Source organism: Rhinoderma darwinii, chromosome 5, assembly GCF_050947455.1.
Source record: "Rhinoderma darwinii isolate aRhiDar2 chromosome 5, aRhiDar2.hap1, whole genome shotgun sequence".
Classification (NCBI taxonomy): Eukaryota; Metazoa; Chordata; class Amphibia; order Anura; family Rhinodermatidae; genus Rhinoderma; species Rhinoderma darwinii.
In genome coordinates this window covers 26,696,933-26,710,863 of record NC_134691.1, presented here as the reverse complement: position 1 = coordinate 26,710,863, position 13,931 = coordinate 26,696,933, and positions in this window count along the sequence as shown.

Below are 13,931 nucleotides of genomic sequence, written 5' to 3'. Positions count from 1 at the left end.
TGTCTGTAGCAGTGACACGCCCCCTTGCCAGTTCGGCAGACAGATTACAAGACTGGTCTCTCACAGGAGCTGAATAGATGAGAGCGCGCTCTCCTCTCCCCAGCTCTTACACTGTCCGTAGCAGTGACACGCCCCCTTGCCAGTTCGGCAGACAGATTACAAGACTGGTCTCTCACAGGAGCTGAAGAGATGAGAGTGCGCTCTCCTCTCCCCAGCTCTTACACTGTCCGTAGCAGTGACACGCCCCCTTGCCAGTTCGGCAGAATACTGATCTTGAAAGCTGAAGAGTGAGAGTGAGAGCACACACACAAAATTGGTATCGCTGCGTCCGTAAAAGTTCAAGCTATTACAATATACCATTATTGAACTCGCACGGTGAACGCCGTGAAAAATAAAGAATTTTAAATGGCAAGATCGCAGTTTTTTGGTCACCGCTCTACCAAAAAATTGAATAAAAAGTGCTGAAAAAGTCTTATGTACCAAAAAATGGTACCAATAAAAACTACAGCTCGTCCCGCAAAAAATAAGCCCCCACACCGCTCTATTGACGGAAAAATAAAGACGTTGTGGCTCTTGGAAAGCGGGGAGGAAAAACGAAAAAGAAGAAGCAAAACATGGATCAGTCCGGAAAGGGTTAATTTATTTTCTAATGAAAAAACATTTATGACCACATGTGGGGTATTGCCGTACTCGGGAGAAATTGCTTTACAAATGTTGGGGTGCATTTTCTCCTTTATCCTTTGTGAAATTGAAAAAATTCAACATTTTAGTGGAAATAATGTGGATATTAATTTTCACGGCCTAATTCTAATAAATTCTGCAAAAGACGTGTGGGGTCTAAATGCTCACTATATCCCTAGATAGATTCCTTAAGTGGTGTAGTTTCCAAAATGGGGTTACTTTTGGGAGATTTCCACTGTTTTAGTACCTCAGGGGCTTTGCAAATTCGACATGACACCCATAAACTATTCCAGCTAAATTTGAGCTCCAAAAGCCAAATAGCGCTCCTTCCCTTCTAAGCCCCGGTATGGGTCCAAACAGCAGTTTATTACCACATATGGGGTATTTACGTAATCAGGAGAAATTGTTTTACAAATGTTGGGGTGCTTTTTCTCCTTTATTCCTTGTAAAAATTAAACATTTCTAAGTTCTTACAGAAAAAAAGTCGATTTTTACCTTTACAGACTAATTCCAATGACTTCAGCAAAACAACTGTGGGGTCAAAATGCTAACTTTACCCCTAGAAAAATTCCTTGAGGGGTATAGCTTCCAAAATGGGGTCACTATTGGGGGGTTTCCACGGTTTTCATCCCTCCAGTGCATTGCAAACGTGACACGGCGCTGAAAACTATTCCAGAAAAATCAGAAATCCAAAATCCAAATGGTGCTCCTTCCCTTCTGAGGCCTGCTGTGGGTCCAAACAGATGTTTATTACCACATGTGGGGTATTGCTATAATCGTAAGAAATTGCTTTACATATGTTGGTGTGTTTTTTCTACTTTATTCATTGTAAATATTTACAATTTCTAAGTTTTTTCACAAAAAAAGTAGATTTTCATCTTCGCATACTAATTCATATAAATTTAGCAAAAAAACTGTGGGTTCAAAATGCTAACTATACCCATAGATAAATTCCTTGAGGGGTATAGTTTCCAAAATGGGGTCACTTTTGGGGGGTCTTTACTGTTTTGGTACCACAAGACCTATTCAAACCTGACATGGTACCTAAAATAGATTCTAAAAAAAGGAGGCCCCAAAATCGACTAGTTGCTCCTTTGCTTCTGAGGCCGGTGTTTCAGTCCATTACCGCACTAGGATCACATGTGGGATATTTCTAAAAACTGCAGAATCTGGGCAATAAATATTGAGTTGCGTTTCTCTGGTAAAACCTTCTGTGTTACAGAAAAAATGTATTACAAATTAATTTTTGAAAAAAAAAATGAAATTTGTAAATTTCACCTCTACATTGCTTTAATTCCTGTTAAACGCCTAAAGGGTTAAAACACTTTCTGAATGCTGTTTTGAATACTTTGAGGGGTGCAGTTTTCAAAATGGGGTGATTTATGGGGACTTTATAATATATAAGGCCCTCAAAGCCACTTCAAAACTATACTGGTCCCTGAAAAAATAGGCTTTTGAAATTTTCTTGAAAATATGAGAAATTGCTACTAAAGTTCTAAGCCTTGTAACGTCCTAGAAAAATAAAAAAATGTTCAAAAAACAATGCAAACATAAAGTAGACATATGGGAAATATAAAATAGTAAGTATTTTGTGTGGTATTACTATCTGTTTTACAAGTAGATGCATTTAAATTTAGAAAAATGCAAATTTTTGCTAATTTTCTAAATCTTGGTGTTTTTTACAAATAAATATTGAATTTATCGAACAAATTTTTTCCCTAACATAAAGTACAATATGTCACGAGAAAAGAATCTCAGAATCACTTGGATAGGCAAAAGCATTCCGGAGTTATTACCACATAAAGTGACACATGTCCGATTTGAAAAATCAGCTTCGTCCTGAAGGCCAAAACAGGCTCAGTCCTGAAGGGGTTAAAGGTGTGTAGTTTCCCAAATAGGGTCACTTTTCAAGGGTCACGGTTTTCACTGTACTGGTACCTCAGCGCAATGCAACATGGCGTAGAATCTCCCCTCCAAAAACGAAATTGCGCTTTTTCCCTTTTAGACCTTAATAATAGTAATAATAATAATCTTTATTTATATAGCGCCAACATATTACGCAGCACTTTACAATTTAGAGGGAACATGAAACAAACAATATCAGACATTACATAGTGACAAAGTTAATTTACAATTCAAACCTGGGGAGTGAGGACCCTGCTTGCAAGATCTTACAATCTATGAGGAAATAACGGAGACACAAAGTGTAACAGTGCTTGTTCTGTACAATAGTCCGGCCATTTTTATACACATGGGGTGGTAACATAAAGCTGCATGAGCCGGTCACCCGTCAGTATCCGTGTATGACGGACATGAAGAGAAGGAGTGTGAGGGAATCTTATTCTGATGGCTAATTTAAAAGGAGGGCCATGGAAAGGAGTCAGATTAGGGAATGTTATAGGCCTGTCTAAATAGATGTGTTTTCAGGGCACGTTTAAAGCTGTGGATATTGGGAATTAATCGGATTGTCTGGGGTAGCGCATTCCAGAGGACGGGTGCAGCACGACCTTGGCCGTGTGTCCAAATAGCAGTTTACAACCACAAATGGGGTATGTCCCTACACACGAGAAATTCTGTAACACATTTTTGGGTGTCTTTTCTCCTGCATACCTAGTGGAAATTAAAAATTATGAGCCAAATCTACGTATTATTGGAAAAATATATATTTTTTTATTTTCACAGCCCAATTCTAGTAAAACCTGGGGAATCAAAATGCTCACTACACCTCTAATTTAATTACTTGAGAAGTAAAGTCTCGAAAATGGGATCACACTTAGGGAATTTCTACTGTACTGGTACTTCAGGGGCTCTGCAAATACGACATAACTCCCAAAAACAAATTCAGCAAAATCTGCACTGCAAAATCCAAATGGCGCTCCTTCCCTTCTGAACCCTGCCGTGGGTCCAAACAGCAGTTTATTACCACATATGGGGTATTCCTGAAATCAGAAGAAATTGCTTTACAAATGTTGGGGTGCTTTTTCGCCTAGATATTCATTTTTACAGACTAATTCAAATAAATTTAGCAAAAAACCTGTGGGGTTAAAATGCTAACTGTACCCCTAGATAAATTCACTGAGGGGTGTAGTTTACAAAATGGGGTCACTTTTTGGGGGTTTCCACAGTTTTGGCATCACAAGACCTCTTCAAAACTGACATGGTGCCTAACATGTATTCTAAAAAAAAGAAGGCCCCAAATCCACTAGGGGCTCCTTTGCTTCTGAGGCCTGTGCTTCAGTCTATTACCACACTAGGGCCACATGTGGGATATTTCTAAAAACTGCAGAATCTGGGCAATAAATATTGAGTTGCGTTTCTCGGGTAAAACCTTCTGTGGAACAGAAATTTTTTTATTACAAGTTAATTTTGGCAAAAGAAAAAAAAATGAAATTTGTAAATTTCACCTCTACTTTCCTTCAATTACTGTGAGACGGTTAAAACACTTTCTGAATGCTGTTTTGAATACTTTGAGGGGTGCAGTTTTCAAAATGGGGTGTTTTATGTTTGTTTCTAATTTATGGGCCCCTCAAAGCCACTTCAAAGCTGAACTCGTACCTGAATATATAGCATACTGAAATTTTCTTCGCCTTGTAACGTCTTAGAACTTGTAATGAAAAATAAAAGGACGTTCAAAAAACGATGCCAACATAAAGTAGACATATAGAATATGTGAAATAGTAACTATTTTGTGTGGTATTACTATCTGTTTTACAAGCAGAAAGATTTAAAATGAGAAAAATAATAGTTTTTGCAAATTTTCTTTAAATGTTTGTTTTTCACAAATGAGCAATGAATTTATCAATCACATTTTTCCACTAACATAAAGTACAATATGTCACGAGAAAACAATCCCAGAATCGCTTGAATAGGTAAAAGCATTCCAGAGTTATTACCACATAAAGTGACACGTCAGATTTGAAAAAAATGGGGCTGGTCCTGAAGGCCTACTATAAAATATTTTTAAATATTTATTTTTTTTCATTCCAGATTTTACAATAACGACTAGAGCACACACAATAAGCTGACATTTTCTATTTTGTGCAGCTTACTTTCAGCTTTGTTATGTAGAGTGGGACAGGTTTTAGCAGTGTTATTTCCTAATTTTTAGAAGGTGGGGGATTAAATGACAAATGAGAGCTCTGTTGCACATCTGGGGGCCCAGATAATGCAGAATAGCAACACTTTACACTATATACAGATATTTGGCTCAGTATGCAGCTCTTCTGTTACACCCTGAGGAGGTGCTATACTATATAAGTCTATGGACAATTTGCTGACCCTCGACTCCCATTCACTTAAAGGGGTTCTCAAGTCCCAAAAAATTTATTGCCTATCCTCAGGATAGGCAATCAATATCTGATCAGTCTCAATATCTCATCGTTCATTCAAGCGCTGTGGACCCTTAAAAATGGCTGATGAGCGGGGGTCTCGAGAGTCGGACCCTGACTGATCACATATTGATGGCCTGTCCTGAGGATAGGCTATCAATTTTCTGGGACTGGACAACCCCTTTAAGTTACCCTAAAGCACACACACACACACACACACACACAGACACAGACACACACACACACACACACACACACACACACACACACACACACACACACACTTTGCTGCACTGTATATGCAGGCAATGCAGGAAAGAAGTACCGTATGTGCCTTCAAGATGTCTGATCCCAGAGAAGTTTATAAAAATAAAAAATAAATAGCTACAACATGTAAAAAAAATTCTAAACATATGATTTCGGAGATTGGAACTGTAAGTGGGGATCAAAGATGCTGATATGCAGCCACATATTATACTGGTAGTTTTTTTTTTTTTCAGAAGAAAGAATTAATGGACTGTGGATCCTGAGGTGCAATAAGGGATTCATTTGAAGTCCTGCAGACATGCTGATGCCTTTCTTCCAGTTGGTTTCTATTAGTCTTTGCTGTAACTAAATAGATCTTAGGGAGCTTAATTCACAGCTGTTGTACAGGAAAAACGATACCTCTTCTAACAACGATCTGAGTCACTCAGGAAAATATCTAATGTACCTGGATTAATAGGAATTTCAATGGAGATTAATATTTTTTAACAATTGTAAGGGGATATATATGTTTGGTAATTATCTATTAAATTATATTTTGTCCTTCCTACTGATGGTGTCAAAGTTCTTGTGTGCCAGGGTGCCCTATGCCACCCCAAGCTGTTAAGGCCCAGTTGAGATTTCTACCCCTGCAACCTTTATAGCTATGCAATGCTCAGAGAGGATTCAATTACTTAATAATAAGTCTTTTTATTTTTTTTACATTCTGCTTTTGCAAAATTTTGATTTAGAAGTGAATGAGTCTAAGGGGTGTGTACCTCTCTGATTGAGTCTAAAGGCCACAGCTTCAGTGATGGCTGTGACCAATCACATTGACTGTTGCACAGTACTGAATGTAATGACATATGATAGACAAATCAGCTGTCTGCTTATAGAGGAAGCTAAATTATGTATTCTAAAAGGGTGAAGCTCCTAATGAATGGAAATGAGAAGCCATTTAAATCAAAGGGGTTGTCCAGGCATGGGGCGGTTTTTCATACTGATGACCTATCCACAGGATAGGTCATCAGTTTATGATCGGTGGGGTTCTGACACTTGGACCCCGCACCAATCAGCTGCTCCGGCTGCCTCCGGGAACCGGAAGTATTGAAGTGCTCGGTGTCGGAAGCAGATGGCTCCCGTACAGTGTATAGCGGCCGGAGCACTGCTGCAGTACTGCAGCACGGCTGCTATAATTTAATCGGAGCACCGGAAGTTTTGCAGTGGTCTATGTCAGAAGCAGATGGCTATGGTCAAATTATAGCGGCCGTGTTGCAGTACTGCAGCTCTGCTCCTATTCAAGTGAATGGGAGCAAAGCTGCAGTACTGCAGCACGGAGCTATACAGTGTACAGAACCATCTGCTTCCGACATCGACCAATGCAAAACTTCCGGTGCCCGGAGGCAGCCGGAACAGCTGATCGGTGCGGTGTTAGACCGCCACCTCTCATATACTTGTGACCTATCCAGTGGATATGTCATTAGTATGAAAAACCGCCCCTTGCCTGGACAACTCCTTTAAGCTACACATCCAGGAGCCCTTAATGTGTAAATTATATGAAGATAATAACCTTCTAATAGCCCAGAATATTTTTGTTATATTATTTTGAGCATTTGAATCTTCTGTTTCTGTAAATTCTCATATTTCATCATCTTTAATTGGTAAAATGGTAACCCAAATTGCATAAATTCTATACCTAGATGTTCTTCTCCACTAGATTAGCTATACTAACATGCTTCACTCTAATGCTAATTCTACCTTAGGACACCCTGCCAGCTAAAATAAACATCCCACACCATTCACGATCATATTACTGACAGGGATATTATTCTGTTTGTTTATGTTTGCAGGACTGGAGAGACCATTTGTGACACGTACACATCTGAACTGACCTAGGAAATGACCCCAAGTTGTCCTTTCATCCAGGATTTACTACTGGGCACTGGAGCTTCACATATTACGACCCTACTACCTACCAAAATTTGACTTTGAAATTAATGGGATTAGATCCTTCTTCCTGAACCAGGCTCTCCAGAGACCTTTAGAGATGAAAGAAGCTCAAAAGCCAACATCTATTAAGACTATGGATTGATTCTTATCCTTCTCATTTATGCCATATCTTATTCTGCTTTCAGATCTGGTGTCCTCTTGTTCATTCTTTGTAAAAAATCAATTAAAAAGCAAAGGTACGGCATCTGAATTTGGGTAGCTGGTCTGATGGCCAACAATTGACCCATTCCTCATAATGATACTTCTGAAGGAGGCTTTAAATCTGGTCCTCTACTTACCAATTTGAAGCAAGAATGGAACAATGTGAACCGCAAGCTCAAGATATATTTAAAATTGTGTTTGCAGGACTTCTTAAGATTATTGAGGTATATAATCCATTTCATTCCTGCATGAACCTCATCCCTGCTGTAGCTGCATTTCAAAAAGCTGAAACTTTTATTTTATGGTATATAATCGATTTCATTCCTGCATGAACCTCATCCCTGCTGTAGCTGCATTTCAAAAAGCTGAAACTTTTATTTTATGGTATATAACTCTGCTTTCCTGTCTTGCTATATAGTCTAATGTTATCTCAAAGTTTTGTCAAAGTGTTTGATCGTCGTTGTTTTATGATCATCCAGACCTGCTAGTTTGTTTGTTTATCTCTGCATAGCTTTTCACCTCATGTGTCTAGTTGATTTGATTAATAGCTGAACGAGCTTAATTAGGCCTAGATCTGAGCATCTACTCCCCTATAAATTTAGATGTAGCATATGGGGAAGGCACTCGTGCAGGGGGGCACGACGGCAGAAGTCATCTCTGTCTAAGTGTCATACTGTCAAAGTGTCCTGGCAGTTATACATGGCAGTTATACAGGGTCAGTGACAGGTAAGCTGCATTACCAAACCAGACAAACTAGGCCACGCTCTCAATATTAGATTTCTAACTATCTGTAAACAAACATGTTTGCCACCGCTCTCATCATTATAGCTGCTCTTGGTTTTCAATCCTATCGCCCATTTAAGACTTGCCCAAAAACAGTCCGCATCAGTCCTTCTCTCCTGGCCTCGCCCATGTACAGCTCCCATTCACTATTCACTTTCCTCAGTCAACTTAACCCATCTCATCCCACTGCCCAACATAAAAAACGCTCTCATAAATCACAGAACCATCTGCTGTCTCTCTCCATTCTCCTGCTATTAGCTGCAGGGGACATCTCTCCCAACCCTGGGCCTCCCTTTTCTTCTGCCAAGCTCAACCACTTACCTGCCACACATAGAAACCCTGCAAATCTTCTTACCATTCCTTGTATGTCTTCTCCTGTCTCTTTTAACTGTGCTCTCTGGAATTCTCGGTCCGTGTGCAACAAACTCACCTTTATTCATGACTTATTCCTTTCTAACTCTCTCAACCTTCTGGCTCTTACAGAAACATGGCTACACCTGTCTGACACTGCTTCCCCTGCTGCTCTATCTTATGGTGGTCTCCAGTTCTCTCATGCCCCCAGAACTGAGAACAGGCAGGGTGGAGGAGTAGGTATACTTCTTTCCCCACACTGCACTTTCCAGGTCATTCCCCCGGTCCCCTCACTCACATTTCCCTCTTTTGAAGTCCACACCCTCAGACTCTTTCACCCTTTTCCCCTCCGAGTGGCAGTTGTCTACCGCCCACCGGGCTCACCCCGCCAATTCCTGGATCATTTTGCTGCCTGGCTTCCACAATTTCTATCCTCTGAAACACCCACTCTCATCATGGGTGACTTCAACATCCCCATTGATAACCCAATCTCCCCATCTGCCTCCCAGTTTCTATCTTTAACCTCGTCCCTAGGTCTGTCACAACTTACTAACTCTCCTACACATGAAGACGGGCATTCACTTGACCTGGTCTTCTTTCGGCTCTGCTCAGTTTCTGACTTTATTAACTCTCCTCTCCCGCTTTCTGACCACAATCTTCTCTCCTTTACTATAAAATATTCTCTGCCTCCTCAGGTCATCCCTACGTATCAGACATACAGAAATCTACATGCCATTAACACTGTGAAACTCATAGACAGTCTACAGTCCTCATTGTCCCCTATCTCTTCCCTCTCCTGTCCCAATCTGGCTGCCAAACTTTATAATAACACTCTCAAAAATGCATTGGATGAAGCAGCCCCCACTACACTCCGAACCACCCGACAAAGACGACGACAACCCTGGCACACGCCTCAATCCCGCTTTCTTCAGCGGTGCTTGAGATGTGCTGAACGACTGTGGAGAAAATCGCATTTGGATGCAGATTTCCTCCATTACAAATTTATGCTCAAAACTTACAACTCTGCCCTTCACCGCGCCAAACAAGTCTACTTCACTTCTCTCATCTCCACACTATCTAATAATCCAAAACGCCTCTTTGATACTTTTCACTCCCTCCTTAGTCCTAAAGTGCAGACGCCAATCACAGATCTCAGTGCTGAAGACCTGGCCAATTATTTTAAAGTTAAAATTGACAACATCCGGCATGATATTATCTCCCAGTCCCCTAGTAACATCGATCCCCTTCCCCCCCGCACTCCCTCTTCTTCACTCTCAGCATTTGACCCAATAACTGAAGAAGAAGTCTCGTGGCTCCTCTCTTCTTCTCGTCCTACTACCTGCCCTAGTGATCCTGTCCCCTCACACCTCCTCCAGTCCCTCTCCCCAGCTGTCACTAGTCACCTCACAAAAATATTTAACCTCTCTCTTTCCTCTGGTATCTTTCCCTCCGCTTTTAAACATGCCATTATAAACCCATTATTGAAAAAACCAACACTTGACCCATCCAGCGCTGCCAACTACCGACCAGTCTCTAATCTGCCCTTCATCTCCAAACTCCTGGAACGCTTGGTCTACTCTCGCCTTATCGGCTATCTCTCTCCTAACTCCATTCTTGACCCCTTACAATCTGGTTTCCGCACTCTACACTCCACAGAAACTGCCCTTACTAAAGTCTCAAATGATCTCTTGGCGGTTAAATCGGACGGTAAATCCTCTCTCCTGATTCTTTTGGATCTCTCTGCAGCCTTTGACACTGTAGACCACAAACTCCTACTGAACATGCTCCACTCTATTGGCCTCCAGGACGCGGCTCTCTCTTGGTTTTCATCCTATCTCTCTGACCGCTCGTTCAGTGTGTCATTTGCTGGTTCCACTTCTTCTCCTCTTCCCCTTGATATCAGGGTTCCTCAGGGATCAGTCCTAGGTCCGCTCCTCTTTTCTCTCTACACAGCTCCTATTGGACAAACCATCAGCAGATTTGGCTTCCAGTACCATCTCTACGCTGATGACACCCAATTATATACCTCTTCCCGTGACATCACCCCTGCTCTAATACAGAACACCAGTGATTGTCTGTCCGCTGTCTCTAACATCATGTCCTCTCTCTATCTGAAACTGAATCTTTCTAAAACTGAGCTCCTTGTGTTCCCACCATCTACTAACCTCCCTAAACCTGATGTCTCCATCTCTGTGTGTGGCACTATCATAACTCCTAAGCAGCACGCCCGCTGTCTCGGGGTTATTTTTGACTCAGATCTTTCCTTTACTCCTCACATACAATCACTTTCACGCGCCTGTCATTTTCACCTCAAAAACATCTCCAGAATCCGCTCTTTTCTTACGGAGGAAACTGCCAAAACTCTCATTGTTGCTCTGATTCACTCTCGTCTTGACTACTGTAACTCATTACTAGTCGGTCTTCCCCTCACTAAACTCTCCCCTCTCCAATCTATCCTCAATGCAGCAGCCAGGCTCATCTTTATGACCAACCGCTACACCAACGCCTCTAATCTGTGCCAGTCACTGCACTGGTTGCCCATCCCCTTCCGAATAAAATTCAAACTTATTACTCTCACCCACAAAGCTCTCCACAGTGCTGCACCTCCTTACATCTCCTCCCTCATCTCTGTCTACCACCCTACTCGGGCTCTACGTTCTGCCAACGACCTTAGATTAAAATCCTCCATAATCCGAACCTCCCACTACCGTCTCCAGGATTTCTCTCGTGCTGCACCCGTCCTCTGGAATGTGCTACCCCAGACAATCAGATTAATTCCCAATATCCACAGCTTTAAACGTGCCCTGAAAACACATCTATTTAGACAGGCCTATAACATTCCCTAATCTGACTCCTTCCCATGGCCCTCCTTTTAGATTAGTCAGAATAAGATTCCCTCACACTCCTTCTCTTCATGTCCGTCATACACGGATACTGGCTGGTGACCGGCTCATGCAGCTTTATGTTACCACCGCATGTGTATAAAAATGGCCGGACCATTGTACAGAACAAACACCATTACACTTTGTGTCTCCCTTATGTCCTCATAGATTGTAAGCTCTTGCGAGCAGGGTCCTCACTCCCCAGGTTTGAATTGTAAATGAACTTTGTCACTATGTAATGTCTGATATTGTTTGTTTCATGTTCCCTCTAAATTGTAAAGTGCTGCGTAATATGTTGGCGCTATATAAATAAAGATTATTATTATTATTATTATTATACCTTTACATAGTTACATAATGCTGCTAGTGGGTTGAAAAAAATATCTCAGTCCATCTACATTAACCTCAGGGGCGTAGCTAGAGTCCTGTGGGCTCCAGGATAAATTTTGCAACTGGGACTCTCCCAGGATTGTTTCGCGAATGCACGGGCCCCAATGGTGTTGCCCCAAAGACAACATAACCTCTATGTTTGATAATATACGTCTATAGTCATAAAGCAGTTGTAGTTAGCCTCCCTCCTCCATCCCTTTATTAATAGTGCCTTTTTAAAAAAAAAAAATAACTGAAACTCACCGTACCCCGTACCCACAACGAACTACTGAGTCTTCTGCCTGCTGTCCGGCACAGGCAGCACAATGCAGTGACTTCATCACACCGCCTCCATTGAGACGTCAGGCAGACGTCCTCAGCATCTTCCTGAGCTGTAGTAGGACACCTGAGGAAGCTGGTTTTGTGACCAGTGATACACGTGGGGACTCCATTTGTGGTGTCGGCTTTGCCCAGACTACACACTCTCTTATTATTATTGTTGCTTTGTTCCACCTTTTTTTAATTTATATTGCTTTGTATATACTATGTATCCCCCTGCGTGGGGTGGGTCTTTATACTACACCATGTTTTTATGTATAATACCTCTAGACATATATGTAGACATATCCGTATATATATATATATGTTCACACTGAGTATTTTGCCGAGTTTTTTGACGCGGAAACCGCGTCGCAAAACTCGGCAAAAATGGCCCGAAAATGCCTCCCATTGATTTCAATGGGAGGCGTCGGCGTCTTTTTCCCGCGAGCAGTAAAACTGCCTCGCGGGAAAAAGAAGCGACATGCCCTATCTTCGGGCGCTTCCGCCTCTGACCTCCCATTGACTTCAATGGGAGGCAGAGAAAGCGTATTTCGCGGTGTTTTATGCCCGCTGCGCTCAATGGCCACAGGCGAAATACGCCGCGAAAAACTCAGCGAAGATCGGCGTGCAGGGAGAGGAAAATCTGCCTCAAACTTCCAAACGGAAGTTTGAGGCAGATATTCCTCCTGCAAAATACTCCGTGTGAACATAGCCTTACAGTTTAAAACAATATTCCAATAAATGATCCAGAAACAAACAAAATATGGTGTGGTCCAAATTCCAACACAATCTCATACGTATCCGAAGCTCCTACAGAGCATAATGGGCATAAACAGATCACTAATACATTAAAAGGTATGTTTTATTAATTGCATTAAAACATTACTACATAAATTAAATAATATAGATGGATACAAACAAAGCCAAGTGTCACTAGAAAGAGCTCTAGGAACCATAAACATTCATATGTATAAGGATATGCCGATCATGAAAATGCTTAAAATATGATGTAATAAATCACACTAGTGAGTGAATCTTGTCTTAAGGAAAGAGACATGTATGTCAATATACAAAAGAAAAACTGTGAACTAAGTGACAGCATGAAATAATTAAACTAGAAAAAAGTAATCAGTACGTGAACAGTGATCATACATAGAAAGGACTGGTAAGTCTAAAAATACAAAAGAAAACGAAGTATGTTCGTCTATGGACAGACTTACCAGAAAAGACCAAACACGGGAAAAACGAATGTACACCCAGCCGCCTCGACGCGCGTTTCGAAAAATTCCATGATGTTTATGTTATGTTTATGTTATAGCCAGTGAAAAGGGGCGGTAATCATCTTATTAAGGGACTAATTTGTTTGGACTTTGCACTATCTACTTACTTTACAATACCCCCTTAAACAGTTGCACCTAAGGTATTTGGTCTGTTGCCAGTGTACCGCTGAGGGTGTCCGTGCGCAAAACGTAGCGGTGCCTCCGCAATGACCCAATAAGTGCAGCAGGGGTAGGAGGGAGTCCACAAAGAAATCTGGTGCAACCCGGTGATATAGGTAAATAAAAAAATCGGGATAAGCCGTGTGGTAGAAAGTGGTTTCTCTGTGACCCGTGGCGGCACTATAGAAGGTGGGACCCGTGGCGGCACTATAGAAGGTGGAACCACAGATTCCTTTGACACAAACGGGCACGGTGGGAACTCTCGCACAGGTCTAGTGCCCCGACCTCGGTTATTGACCGCTTTGCTGAAACTTATACGCTGCTGTTCAATAAAGAATTTGATTGGTTATTAGTCTGCCTACAGTGTATCATACGTAAATCCA